Source organism: Leucoraja erinacea, chromosome 12 (genome assembly GCF_028641065.1).
Source record: "Leucoraja erinacea ecotype New England chromosome 12, Leri_hhj_1, whole genome shotgun sequence".
Lineage (NCBI taxonomy): Eukaryota > Metazoa > Chordata > Chondrichthyes > Rajiformes > Rajidae > Leucoraja > Leucoraja erinaceus.
In genome coordinates, this window is record NC_073388.1 from 18,357,537 (window position 1) to 18,372,465 (window position 14,929).

Below are 14,929 nucleotides of genomic sequence, written 5' to 3' on the forward strand. Positions count from 1 at the left end.
CAGAATTGCATGTGAGGCAGATGAAGCCTTCAGAAGTTAAGTAGTGCAGTGGTAGATTTGCTGTCCTACAGCACTAGACACTCGGGTTCGATCCTGACCATGGGTGCTGTCTATGCGGAGTTTGTTCCTTCTCCCCGTGGACCTGTGTGGGGTTTTTCTGCATGCTCCCGTTTTTTCACACTCTCCAAAGACGTACAGGTTTTTAGGCTAATTGGCAAGGTATAATTGTAATTTGTCCCTCGTGTGTAGGATCGTGTAAGTGTGCGGGGATCGCTGGCTAGCACGGACACGGTGGGCTGAAAGGCCTGTTTCCACGCTGTATCTTTAAACTAAACTAAACTACAGTGGCACCAGGGTCATAGGAAGTTTGTTCTCCTCCTCTTACAGTTTGGAGGTTTAGAGTTGCAGACCTTGGGGCTGGGTGTCTTTCAGAAGGCTGCTGTTGTTTCTTTTCCATTTGGCAGCCCTGCAGTGAATCTTCTAATTCTCCTGAGAAGGTAAAGGCCCAAATGAGATCTTGATTGCAGACTTCTGATGAAGTAGAAACAAGGAACTGTAGATGCTGGTTAAATCAAAAGGACCCAAAGTAAAGGTCTGAATACGGTTTCATACTTGATAGCAATTTAAATAAAGATTAGATTCAGATTCAGATTCAATTTTAATTGTCATTGTCAGTGTACAGTACAGAGACAACGAAATGCATTTAGCATCTCCTTTGAAGAGCGACATAGCAAACGATTTTGAATATAAAATATAAATAATAAGTGTCCGGGGGGGGGGGGGGGGGGGGGGGATTGGCAGTCACCGAGGTACGTTGTTTAGTAGAGTGACAGCGGCCGGAAAGAAGCTGTTCCTCGACCTGCTGGTTCGGCAACGGAGAGACCTGTAGCGCCTCCCGGATGGTAGGAGGGTAAACAGTCCATGGTTGGGGTGAGAGCAGTCCTTGGCGATGCTGAGCGCCCTCCGCAGACAGCGCTTGCTTTGGACAGACTCAATGGAGGGGAGCGTGGAACCGGTGATGCGTTGGGCAATTTTCACCACCCTCTGCAATGCCTTCCGGTCGGAGACAGAGCAGTTGCCATACCATACTGTGATGCAGTTGGTAAGGATGCTCTCGATGGTGCAGCGGTAGAAGTTCACCAGGATCTGAGGAGACAGATGAGACAGATAAAAATGTGAATACTTTAAAATTGAATTGTTATAATACAAGTAAAAAGACTGAGCATATGTGGTTCTGAGGAATGGGCCACAGCAGTTGTGACTTCTTCAGAAACATCTTGACCAGAAATATATCATCCATCCATGTTCTCCAGAAATGCTGCCTAACCCGCTGAGTTACACCAGCACTTTGTGTCCTTTTCTGTAAACCAGCATCTGCAATTCCTTGATTTCTGACTCCAAACCTTGCCTATTCATGTCCTTCAGAGATGCTGCCTGATCCTTTGAGTTACTCCTGGACGTTGTGTTCTATGCAAGATCACAGCACTTGCAGTTCCCTGTGTCTCCACTTCAAAAATATCCACACATAGCCACATAAAGAAATGTCGGGGCAGGGGTGTAGTGAAAGTCAGACCTTTATCTAAAGAAATTCTCATACAGTACCTTTGGAAATAAACATAGCTTTAATGATAGGCCATATCTGCATGATCTGTACCAGCATGAACTATGCATGTGCCATGAACTGACAAAAAATGTGCTGCTTGGGATCTAGATAATGCTCAACAGAAAATGATTCCATAAACTGTTTGGAACTTTTGGATTTAATATTTGAAAGCATTAGCATTATACTCTATGTGAAATTGCTATCTGTGATAGTCGATTTCTTCTAGTTTATATTTAAATTTTTAAAATACAATTTAGGAGCTTGTAGGTTTTCTTTGCCAAAAGGCACCACCAAACTACACGAGGGAGAAGTAATTTTTCATAAAGATTGCTCTGGAGTGATATGCAAAAATAGTAAGATTAAATGAGAACTTACCAGTTTGAAGTTTGATCTGTATTTTATGAGGAGTTACGATGAGGGATTATGTGAAGAGCCCGCTCAGCACGCACGTGCGGCATACTTCAAAGCAGCGGTGTGGAATCACAGATAGACACAGTTATTGAAGTGAACATAGTAAAGAAAAGGAGACATCAGTTTATCAGTTTGACCCATATTATTGAGGGTGGGAGCGGAGGGCACGTAATCCCTCATCGTAACTCCTCATAAAATACAGATCAAACTTCAAACTGGTAAGTTTCGTTTAATCTTATTATTTTACTTCGGAGTCACGTGAGTGACTACGTGAAGACTTCAAAGCTCTGTGATTTCAAACCGTGTAATAGGTATTACTTCACGCACTGCCGAAGTCCTTGAGGGAGGAAGTGTGTTATCGTAATCACCAATAGATCTGTTTGTAGAAAAACACAATGGTATTTTTTAACAATAACACCAAAGAAATTAATTTGGGGTTTAACATCCATTCGATGTTGTCATTAAATTTACGTGACCTGGTGTCTGCCAGTGCATTTAGCTTACCTGGCAGGTAAGTTGCTGATAGCCAAATATGTCTTTCGACACACCATTGCCAAATTGTGTTGACCAACATGTCGCATGATACCGATTTTATGCCGCCCATATGGTTAATGTAGGCCACCACCGTAGTATTATCTATTTGTAACCGTACATGCAAGTGATGCATATTTGTGCATATGCTTTTAAACCATAAAAGTCACGCAACATCTCTAGATAATTAATGCCCAGTGTAAGTGGTAATGATGACTCTGGGTTAGTCCATCTACTACCTGTGCTGGATATAGAGTTAGTTGCTCCCCAGCCTTGAGCACTGGCATCTGTTTGGATAACTAACGTAGGGTTAGTGATGATAATAGGGCTGAAAACTATGCCAAACATTTTTTGCCCACCACTGTAGTTCTGATATTGCTTCAGTGGGTAACTTCATGACACGATCATAATGACCTGTATGTCGTTTTGGTGCCTGTACCTTTGCTCTTTGTAAGTTTTGAAAGTGCAAAGGTCCGAATTGTGTAGCCGGAAATGCTGCTACCATTTTCCCAATTACTCTATTACTTGTTGAATAGTTGATAGTTCGTTGACCATTAAATTGTTGCATGATTGTGCCAATTCAACTGTTTTGTCTCTTGGCAATGTTACAGTCACGTAGACTGAATTAATTGTGAAGCCCAAGTAGTCCATGATTGTGGATGGCTTCAACTTAGAATTATCTGGATGTAAGACAATCCCAGGGTTTCGAATAACGTACATGGTAAATGGTAGGGAATTGAAGAATACAGTTGAACAGAAGGATCTGGGAATAACCGTGCATAGTTCCTTGAAGGTGGAATCTCATGTAGATAGGGTGGTAAATAAAGCTTTTGGTATGCTAGCCTTTATAAATCAGAGCATTGAGTATAGAAGCTGGGATGTAATGTTAAAATTGTACAAGGCACTGGTGAGACCAAATCTGGAGTATGGTGTACAATTTTGGTCGCCCAATTATAGGAAGGATGTCAACAAAATAGAGAGAGTACAGAGGAGATTTATTAGAATGTTGCCTGGGTTTCAACAACTAAGTTACAGAGATAGGTTGAATAAGTTAGGTCTTTATTCTCTGGAGCGCAGAAGGTTAAGGGGGGACTTGATAGAGGTCTTTAAAATGATGAGAGGGATAGACAGAGTTGATGTGGACAAGCTTTTCCCTTTGAGACTAGGGGAAGATTCAAACAAGAGGACATGACTTCAGAAATAAGGGACAGAAGTTTAGGGGTAACATGAGGGGGAACTTCTTTACTCAGAGAGTGGTAGCGGTGTGGAATGAGCTTCCAGTGGAAGTGGTGGCGGCAGGTTCATTGGTATCATTTAAAAATAAATTGGATAGGCATATGGATGAGAAGGGAATGGAGGGTTATGGTATGAGTGCAGGCAGGTGGGACTAAGGGAAAAAAGTTGTTCGGCACGGACTTGTAGGGTCGAGATGGCCTGTTTCCGTGCTGTAATTGTTATATGGTTATATGGTTAACTGTTTGGTAGCTGATACAGCTAACAAAGTCAATTCCATGGTCTTGCCTACTATTTAAGATATCATCAAGATATGCCATGACAATATGTTTTTGTCTTCTGAATATTGCCAGAGCTGGTTTTAGTATCTTGGTGAATAATCTTGGGCTGATGTGAACCCATTGGGTAATGCTTTAAACTGCCATAGCTGCCCAATCCAGGTAACTTTCAGGTATCTGTGATGATCCTTCTAAATGGTACTAAATAGTAAACATCTTTAAGATCAATGCTTGCCATGAAGTATCCTTTGGAAATTAGTTGTTTGGCAGTAACAACCGTTTCCCTTTGAAATGTATATACTTAACAAACATATTTAGTGAAGTTAAGTCAATGATGATGCGACATCCACCATCTGTTGTGGGTTTAGTGAATATATTTAATACGATTTCCAAGGGTTCATGTTTTCCCATGATACCCTTTGTAATTAGTCTCACCAGTTCAGCTTGGCCCTCTTGTTTCTTTAACGGAGAGGGGAAAATACCCTCTGGGATGAATGTTGAACTGGTGGCAATTTTTCTAGTATGAATTGTATTTGTATCCACTAATGCCATTGAGTATATACTGATCACTCGTGATAGACTCCCGTGCTTCTTTAAACAGGTGTAATCTCCCCCTTGTTAGTATTAAGCCCCTATTCTCTATACGCTGGTAGGAACCAGACCCACCTACCTCCATCGTTATGGGTATTCTTCTGTTTCCTGCCGGTCCAACGAGTCTTGCACGTTGTCTGACGTGGCGGTGATGTTGGGGGGTAGCGCATTTTCCATGGGGTCCGCTCTGGGCCCTGGTCTAAAGAAGACTTCCGGGGATAGAATGCGGACCCCGAGCTTTCACCAGCCCCATATGGTAGACATCGACTGATGGACGCGATGGGGTGCTGCTGCTTAGGAATTATTGTTTTTGGTTTGCTTGTCCCGGGGCCTGCCCTTATGAGACTGAAAGTTTTTTAAGGCCTCTTCCATATCCTTCATATGCTTTGTGAGGTTTTTGCCAAAGAGCAGTGGGTCTGGCTCAGTGGCTGGGGTATGCACAACCCCGCAAATTTAGGATTTTAAGGTAGGATTTGTGGTCATGTCCGTATTTGTCCACGGAACGAGCAAACGATGTGATGGCTGACGTCAGGAGCCTGAGGATCCGCTGCAGTTTTAGCTCCTGGTTCCGAATATTTGCCCCAACGTGCCCCCACTTTTGGCTGTTTACAGGCGGCACTTTAAGGGACTCACATTTCTCTGGAGCTGTATACGTTTCTAAGACCTCATTGATCTCCTGCAGGGGCCTGTTGGAGAGGTGGTTAATGCTGGCCGCTAGTTTGGCCTTTAACAGCCTCCTGCACATGGGGTTGCCACATAGTGGTCCACCGCACCTAGCAGCTCTTCCTGTCCCTGCACCCCTTGCATACTCCCGAGATCTTCAGCCATCGTCCCCTCTTCTTGACCAGCCCAGTGCTGGTCACCAAAGCTACCCTCGGGTAAGGAGGGAGTAATGGGCAGTGCACAAGACACTGTGGAGGGAGTGCCTGAACTCGCCCTGTGAGAGCGCCCCTCACGAAGCGCGTCTCGCTGGAGCTCCTGCTCCAGGAGTCGCTCCAAGCGGCTCAGGCGGCTGTCTCTCCCCCGGGCGGGTGGAGAGACGTCCCCGTTGGACAAGTCGGAAGCCACCGGCCGGACGCCTCTTCCGTGGCTTTACTTCCAGCCCGCTCCTCAGGCGCTAGCGGGCTGGGCTCGGCACAGTGTCGGGGAATAGCAGAGCGCCCGGTAAGCGGTCCTACTGCCTTGTTGCTGCCACCCCCCCCCAGATGGAACGCTCCTCCGTGTAGTCGAGCGGGGGACAGGTTTGTCCAAGAGCCTTTCTTCTCTGCCTGAAAAGCAGAAGGCTCTCCTGTGAAAGAAAACCCGACCTCAGAGCTTACCTGATGGTCCGTTCTTTCACCCCGTAGCGGGAGCGCCTGACTCCTGATGCAGCCGCTGTTGCCCTGCTGTACGTAATGCCGCGCATGCGTGTTGAGCGGGCTCTTCACGTAGTCACTCACGTGACATCCGAAGTAAAATCACTTGTGGATGTTCTTCTTCTTCTTGCGTATGTTGTGCACAGCCTAAAGTTGTAGGACAACTTGTTCTAGTTGATCTTATTTAATTGTGCATACCGGGTTGATTGCATTCGTCGAAACAGGGTGGACCACGTGAAGGTTGCAATCTTCCACCCCAACTTGTGGATGTTAAATGGATGTATCAGTTATGGGCCTGTCCCGCTTAGACAATTTTTCTGCAGAGTGCCGGCAACTGTCAAGTTTCTGGCAGTTGCCTGAAAAACTGGGAACGGAGACTGTCAGAGTGGAACACACACACACACACACACACACACACACACACACACACACACACACACACACACACACACACACACACACACACACACACACACACACACACACACACACACACACACACACACACACACACACACACACACACACACACACACACACACACACACACATCGCAAAGGCGGGAGCCAGAGCAAGCGGGGGAAGCACTGTCTGAAATCTACAAGGTGCAAAGCCAAGGTGATACAGACACACCACGATGAACAGGAAGGTTAAGACGGCTGGCACAGTGTACGGTAAAAGAGGGGTTTAAAAGAGGGGGGAGAAGGGGGGCAGTGGAGACACTTTTACAAAGCCAGACAACTTTTTAATAAGCCAGAGATACACAGCTGTGAGGTTTGGCGGGCATTTAACTTTACCGGTCAGTTATCCTAGGTTCCAAAAACTCGTGATTACGGTTTTTTCCCCCAATGAGCCAATGAAAATGTCAATAATTTTTAACCTTGGTTTGGATATAAATTTGTGTACCATATCAGCAAAGATGATTAACTAAATTGTTGGTCGCAGAAATTTTTTCAACTCCTCTCGACCATGAAGGAGACTCACCAGAGACCACCAGCGAACATGTGGCGAGCGCAGTCTCCTGCACTCGCCTAAAAAGTCGCCTAGGTGGGACAGGCCCATCACACTGTTTGAAAATCTGGTAATTTATGGTATTGTTCACCATTGTTTGGAATGTGCATAAGGAAAAGGAGTAGAATTAGGCCATTCGTCCCATCAAGTCTACGCCACCGTTCAATCATGGCTGATCTATCTCTCCCTCCTAACCCCATTCTCCTGCCCTCCCCATAATTTCTGACACCTATATTAATCAAGAATCTATCTATCTCTACCTTAAAAATATCCACTGACGGCCTCCACAGCCTTCAATGGCAAAGAATTCCACAGATTCACCACACTCTGGGATGCAAGCAGAAGCCTCCACTGGTGCATCCCGCGCAATACTGATGACAGAAACTGTACCGCAGTGACTGACTGAAGTAGCCAATTCTGCAACCACCGACCGTCAACCGTCACTGATCGACCGGAAAGACGTGATACGGAAGATGGCCGGACACGAGGAAGAAGACCACCATCTGATTAAAGAAATTTCTCCTCATCTCCTTCCTAAAAGAATGTCCTTTAATTTTGAGGCTATGACCTCTAGTCTTAGACTGTCCCACTAGTAGAAACATCCTCTTCACATCCACTTTATCCAAGCATTTCACTATTCAGTATGTTTCAATGAGGTTCCTCCTCATTCTTCTAAACTGCAAGTTGTGTGTTCCCTGCTTAACCAAAATGCCAAGACTTGATGCAGCCTGTTGTGACTGTAATTCATTCCTTTGTCTGGATATTACATTACATGATACATACAGGACAAATATTTTATCTTTTATCATTTACTGACGTACAGTATATTGATAAGCACAAACAGAGATATGTTTCTAGATTGGTTATTAAACTAGTAAGATTAAACGAGAACTTACCAGTTTGAAGTTTGATCTGTATTTTATGAGGAGTTACGATGAGGGATTACGTGAAGAAGCCCGCTTCCACGCATGCGTGTCATACTTCAAAGCAGCGGTGTGAGGTCACAGGAACCTATAATGATCTAACATAGTAAGATTACCAAAGAGATACCAGTTTTTGATATGATCATAAGAGGGTGGGAGTGGAGGGCACGTAATCCCTCATCGTAACTCCTCATAAAATACAGATCAAACTTCAAACTGGTAAGTTCTCGTTTAATCTTACTATTTTACTTCGGAGTCACGTGAGTGACTACGTGAAGATTTCAAAGCTCTGTGACCTCATGCCGTGGAACGAGTCCATGCTTCACAAACTGCCTTGGGTATTGGGAGAGAGCATCATTAGTAATTTTAAAACACAATTATACAAAGAGTTGTGTGGTATAACGAAAAAATATATATAACATTTTTTAAAATTTGAGAATCATAGCCCTGTAACCTTTCGGGCAAATTATTTTGTTGAACATAAAATGTTTTCTTAATACAATGATGGCTCCAAAAAATAACTGGTTTATTATAAAACCTGTGGAAAACCCTTTTTTTAATGACCATCCTGCCATTCTGAGGATTTGGTCTGTGGGTACCTGTACAATTTTTGCTGCGGATGTTGCTGCAGCCCTGGTGGAATGAGAGTTAAAACATTAGTGTCTATTTCTGCCATTTTTAGGACCTATTTGAGCCACCTTGATATAGTTTGAGTCATGACCCTTTCATGCGGTTTCTTGTAAGAGATAAACAACTCCATTCTCTGACCTCGAATGTTCTTAGTATATTCTATGTATTGTTAGATGTGTCTTGCTATACAGTCGTTTGCCATATGGGTGTACCATAAATTCAAACACTTGACCCGAGGAACCCGATCTGTTTTCTTTTATTAAATCCTGTATGACAACACCAGTTTCTCGGTGAGATGATCAGGGAGTCCAGGCTCAGTTTGCTTAATGGCTGGACTTGTTGTGCGGTAAATAACACCATGAGCATAACCATCTTCCTGGACTGTTACTGAAGTGACAACGCTGTTATGAGCTACAGGCTCCTCAGCATGTTGAGAAACGACACCCACGTCCCAGATTTCGGAGTACCTGGTTTTCTTACCAGGGGTGCGTTTCCACCGCGTGCCGCTCCGTTCCTTGTGATAGGTAATTGGAGAGTGCACTTGTGGCACTATTGAAGGCACTGTAGCTCCATCGATTATCCTAATGGAGGCTTGTAAAAATTCAAAGACGGCCAGAATGTTCTTGGCCTTGTGGTCGAGATTGTTGTCCAAGCAGTATATGCCCCATTTCTTGATGTGTACAAGGTACTGCTTCCGTGTTGACAGTCTTAGTGCAGATGAGATGAGATTCATCGTCCTGTCTGACAGTGTAGTGTATGGGTCTGTTAGACTCTACAAATCAATAAATCCATAGTGTTATGGCATGGATGACTGCCTCCAGTCACTGGATAAATCAATAATTTTTTTGGCAATGTTCATAGGGAACATGGTTCTAACACCATCCCCCGTAAGCCTGAAATACCATGCGTGAGAAGGACACTCGCGTACTCTGAAAATTCCAGATGCCGAGTGCGGATGAATTATCCCTAGTACCCCAATGATGGGTCCGAACGGGGGAAAACCTCACCCTATGTCTTATTTACATAACAATGCCAAGCTGGTTTACGAATTTTAGTACATAATAATGGGGCTAATGATTGCCCCTTATGTAAGCTCTATATTGCCAAAGTTCCTCTATTGAGTCAATGCCTGCCATATAGAAACCCACAACTGACACCAAGTCTATATCAATAATAAGAGCATCCATCTTAAAATGAATATCTAAAACAAATGTGTTTAGGGTTAAAATCAATGATAATCCTGCAACCCTACTCTATCTTATATTTAATAAATATGTTCAATCCCATCTTTTGTGTACAATTCTTGTAGCACCATGTGGGTTTTAGATTGTTTGGTTTATGTAAGGACAAAATGCCCTTCTGGTGTATGATGTACTGTGGTTAATGGGATGATGAGAAAACCCTATCAGATAACCCTGAATACTGCTGAGATTATAAGAATCTGTAGTGATTATATACCATACATAACTGTAGTGTTGCAACCCCCCCTACCCTCGTAGGTCCCTATTTTAACAGAAGAAAACCCCACCCACCTACCTCCCTGGTTACCGGTGGTTTTGTTATTTCCTTGGTTTTTTTTTTTTTTTTTTTTTTTGAAAATAAGGGTCTGGTTTTATATTTCTTGTTCGGGGTTGTGTGGGGGGTTGGGGCTTCCGCATCTTCCAGGGTGGCCGCCCTGCCATACCCTAAAACGGATCCTGCAGGTTATATTGATTTCTGACCCTGCTACTGGTATGAGCCACATTTTTTATGGCCTTGCCTGTGCCTGGTATCATGCTCCAAAATAGGCCCTTGCGCTGGCCTTGATGAGCCCCAGCGTCTTGGCTTAGTCCACACACGCTTTTTATTTGCAAATGGTAGCATTTTTGGGGTCCTAGTGCTGGCTGAATGGCCGCCTTCCACGTGTAGTTCAGGTTATATTGCATATTATTAAACAGATCTAGTGCGTCTTGATGGTCTTTGGTTACCTACGTTTAGTCCAGGGTGCTGGTGTGTGCTATGATGCCTTCCGTCAATCCCTTGAAGGTTCTCTGGATCTTGAGGTCCTGGTTCCTGATGTTCGTCCATATGCTGCCAAATGCATTGGTTTACACTGGGCACCTGTAATGCCTCACCGTTGCCAGGTGGCAGATGTCTGGCCAGTGTTTGTAAATTTTTCTTGTTGGCGTTTGTGGCCAGACATATAGTAATACTATTGCCATCCTGGATCCAAGTCTACCCATGTTTGACTTGGCTAAAGTAATCGGCCACCATGTCCAGCAGAGTCCCTGCTGTGTTAGGATCATGGGACGCTGTATTACCAGGCTCTGGCCCATCAGGGTCCTGCCTACTCTTTTTTATAGAGTTAGAGATCTCTAGGGTCCCACACGGGGTACCCCTGTGGGGCTTAACTGCTGCCCACTTGTCTTTTGTTCTGCGGACCCCTCTTGCAAGTCAACCCAGAACTGACCCACAGTGCTCCCCTCTGATGGGGTAGAAGCATTGTGCAGCCCTCAAAGAGGTACTGCTGTGGTTTTATCACGTTGGAGCAAGGCTCCATACACCGCTTCTTCCCGCTCCAGCCCTCTCGGGCACTGGTTGCCGGCGGTTTTATGCAAAGTCGGACCCTTCCGAGTCCACTACCTTGTTTGATTTGTGTCTAGCCTACCGCTCGGTCACATGGATCTGGCCGGTGCGGGGCCGACATCGGGCACAGCTGATCCCACTACGGTTGATCCAAGTGCCGCTGGCTGCTGCTGGCTGCCCGCTGTTCCATGGTCCTCCTTCTCCAGTTTTGTCCTTCCTTCCGTGAAGTGGATATGGCCGGTGTGGAGGATAACTGGCACAGCTGCTTCCATCTATTCCTTTAACCTGACTTCAACGCTCTCAGCACTCCTGGCTGCTCCTTTATCTTAGACCCCTGGGACCCACCCCCGTACTGACGGTACTGGTCCCTTATGGTCGTTGCAGCCGGTCAACCCCACTCTAATGCCCTCAATTCTGGGCACTCCTACTTATATGGTCCTTAGATAAGGGACATATAAGACATTAAAACTGATGATAACAGCTACTATAGTTTTTATATAATATATATAGTCCCTAGATAAGGGGTGTATCAGATATTAAACTGATAAGAACAGATACTACACTTGATCTTAGCCAAAAAGCCGAGAAGCGATTATTGTAACTAAAACCCCGCTGGGACCGATCCTGGTACTCACATACTGGTCCCTTGTAGTAGATTGCAGCCAGTCAACTGCAAAGTCCTTTGCTGCCGAGAAATGAACTTTCTCACCATGCTGGAGCGAAGTTGGGCACAGGTGTTTTTCCCCCTCCGGGAATCGATGTGCCCATGCTGCTCCTGCCGTTGCCAGCTCCTCACGAAGTGCCAGCTGCCACTGCTGCTGTCTGTGCTACTGCAACTGCCGGCTGCCACTGCTGCTGCCGCTGCCGCTGCTGCTGCTACTGCCGCTCCTCCGCGGTTCTCCCGCCGGCCTTCTGCACCTTACATGGACCTGGTCCATGTCTGCACCTAGAAAGGTAAGTTGAAGGAAACGCAGGGTCTCTTACCTGCTGTTCCCGACTTTCCTTCTCCCGCCGGTGACCGTCGTTCCCTGTGTCGGGTTCGAGCCGCTTGGACCGACCCCGGTGTTCACGGGCCTGGTCCTTCGCGGCAGTTCCGCAGCCGGTAACCCCGGCTGTTCCTATAGATCCCCTGGACCCTGGTGCTTACCTTGTGAACAAGGTTTTCAGCCCGAACGTCCCGTTCCGACTCCATAAGTGCCGCTGCACTCGCTGAGCGTTTCGAGCCCCGGTACCGCTGGTCCGAGCTGTCTGTCCCGCAGCCTCTGTGCTGGCTGCTACCGACTGCTCCCAAGCCAGTCTCGTTTGAGACTGGCATAGGGACCTTTTTTACTTTGCTTCCCGAGAGGTGAATTTTGCCGGTGCGGGAGCAAAGTCGGGCTCAGGTTGTTCCCCTCCAGGGAAACTCGTGCTGTTGCTGCTGCTGGCTGCTCGCCCTCCACGGGTCTCCCCGCAAGCTTTCCGCAGCCTCCTAAAAGTAAGTAGTAAAAAGGAACGCAGAGTCTCTTACCTGCTGTTCCCGACTTTCAAATCTCCCGCTTGGGGAACGCCGTTCCCCCCTGTGTGACTCGTTGCAATGCGTGTAGCGATATGACACGCATGCGTGGAAGCGGGCTTCTTCACGTAGTCACTCACGTGACTCCGAAGTAAAATCTGTGTTCTATATTAATGCCTTCCTTAAGTCTGGTAGACACATTGCCCTAAACTACTGTACAAGAAGTAAATGATTTGTAAATAGTTTATTGTGCAAAATCTATGTACAGTGGATTCTCTACACTTTTACATGCTGTCACCCGATAATCTGGAGAAGCTAAAGTATCTGAACTGTGATCTGTGGTTATATTGAGATGGAATACTTTTAATAAACAGACCAAATGGATGAATCACAGTCTAACCCATATATTCAGATCGTCGAGAGCAGGGTAGAGAACCAATGAGATATAATCTGCTGTTGACCCATTGTGCAGCAGGCAAACTCATCATTTTTGAGGCAAGAATTGATTATCACTATTACCAACCTCTCGAAGCACTTCTTCTTGTGTATGGCGTGCACAGCCTAATGTTGTAGACAACTTGTTCTATTTGGTCTTATTTGAATGTGCATGCAGGGTTGATTGCATTTGTCGAAGCAGGGCGGACAACGTGAAGGTTGCAATCTTCCTCCCCTCGAAGCACTTCATTACATTTGACACGGTGGCACAGTGGTATAGTTGCTGCCCTACAGCACTTGCAGTTCCTGGAGACCCAGGTTCGATCCCGACTACCGGTGCTGTCTGTACGGACTTTTACGTTCTCCCCTTGACCGCGTGGTTTTTCTCTGAGACCAGTTTCCTCCCACACTCGAAAGACGTTAATTGGCTTGGTGTATGTGAAAATTGTCCCCAGTATGTGTAGAATAGTGTTAATGTGCGGGGTTTGCTGGTCGATGCGGACTCACTGGACTGAAGGGCCTGTTTCCGCGCTGTATCTCTAAACTAAACTAAACTAAGCTAATGATAAATGCTATTGTATGGTAGTCATTCAGGAGGCTCCTTGTGCACTGCCTTTTGAAACAGGTGGGAACTTCACAAGCGAGAGGTTGAAGATGTCCTTAAATGCACCAGCCCACACGGCTCGTTAGCATTTATACAGTTACATGGCCGTACACTATGATAGTAATTTGCCTGGCAGAAAAGGAAGGAGAATTTGGGTGGCATCAGGTGATATAAAAAATAAGTCTTTGAACTTTATGAAGCGTAGATAATCTTTGTTCAAATAAAGCATGGAACAAATATGAATGTTCAATTGCTGCATCCTTGAAGGCCTCAGAATTTAGTCACATAAAAATATTTTTGAAAACATTCTTTTGCAGGAGTTTCATTTGATTACACAGTCACATTTATGCTACTCCACTAATTTGACTGGGAACATCAAAGAATTATACGTACCGTGACGTATTTTCCATGTTGGATCGGCCGATTTCTACACAACTCTTTCATGGTTTTTGCTAGGAAACTTAATTTATTGTTCTTAATTATATTGATTGTTGGGCCATCTTTGTTAGAGAAAATTTTACCAGTGCTGCTTTCTCTACGGTATTGTCATATAGGAGGAACCTTTCTCATTAGGTCACAGACTGGTGCTGAGGAATTGTCTCAAACCCAAACCGTCATTGGCCCTCTGAGCCTAGACCCTGATCTCACAAGCTGAAGTTTAGAGATACAGTGATACAGCATGGAAACGGGCCCTTCGGCCTACCGAGTCTGTGCCGAGGGCCCATACACTAGCTCTATCCTGCACACCAGGGACATTTCACAATTTTACCAAAGGCAATTAACCTGCCAGCTTCTCGGTCTTTGGAATGAGGGAGGAAACCAGAGAAAACCCACACCATTTTGGGAGAATGTACAAACTCCGTACAGACAGCACCCATAGTCAGGATCGAATCTGGGTCTCTGGTGTTGTAATTCTCTGCCTCAGAGTGCGGTGGAGGTCAGTTCTCTGGATACTTTTAAGAGAGAGATAGATAGGGCTCTCAAAGGTAGCGGAGTCGGGGGATATGGGGAGAAAGCAGGAACAGGGCACTGATTGGGGATGATCAGCCACAATCACATTGAATGGCGGTGCTGGTTCGAAGGGCTGAATGGCCTACTCCTGCACCTATTGTCTATTTCTACGGCAGCAACTACTACTACTACTGCACCACCGTGCCGCCCTATTACTTCTGAAGTTCGACATAATATAGATTAACTACTTGTCTGCCAGTTTTCAATTTTAAGTGAAAACAGCTACCATAGTGCCAGTGCCGAAAAAGTCTAAAGT

The 14,929-nt window shown here is 45.5% G+C and overlaps 1 pseudogene; it reads right to left on the reverse strand.

The window, feature by feature from the left end:
* Positions 1–11,616: 11,616 nt before the first annotated feature.
* Positions 11,617–11,724, reverse strand: LOC129702428 (U2 spliceosomal RNA; annotated as a pseudogene).
* Between the last annotated feature and the right edge of the window lie 3,205 nt (positions 11,725–14,929).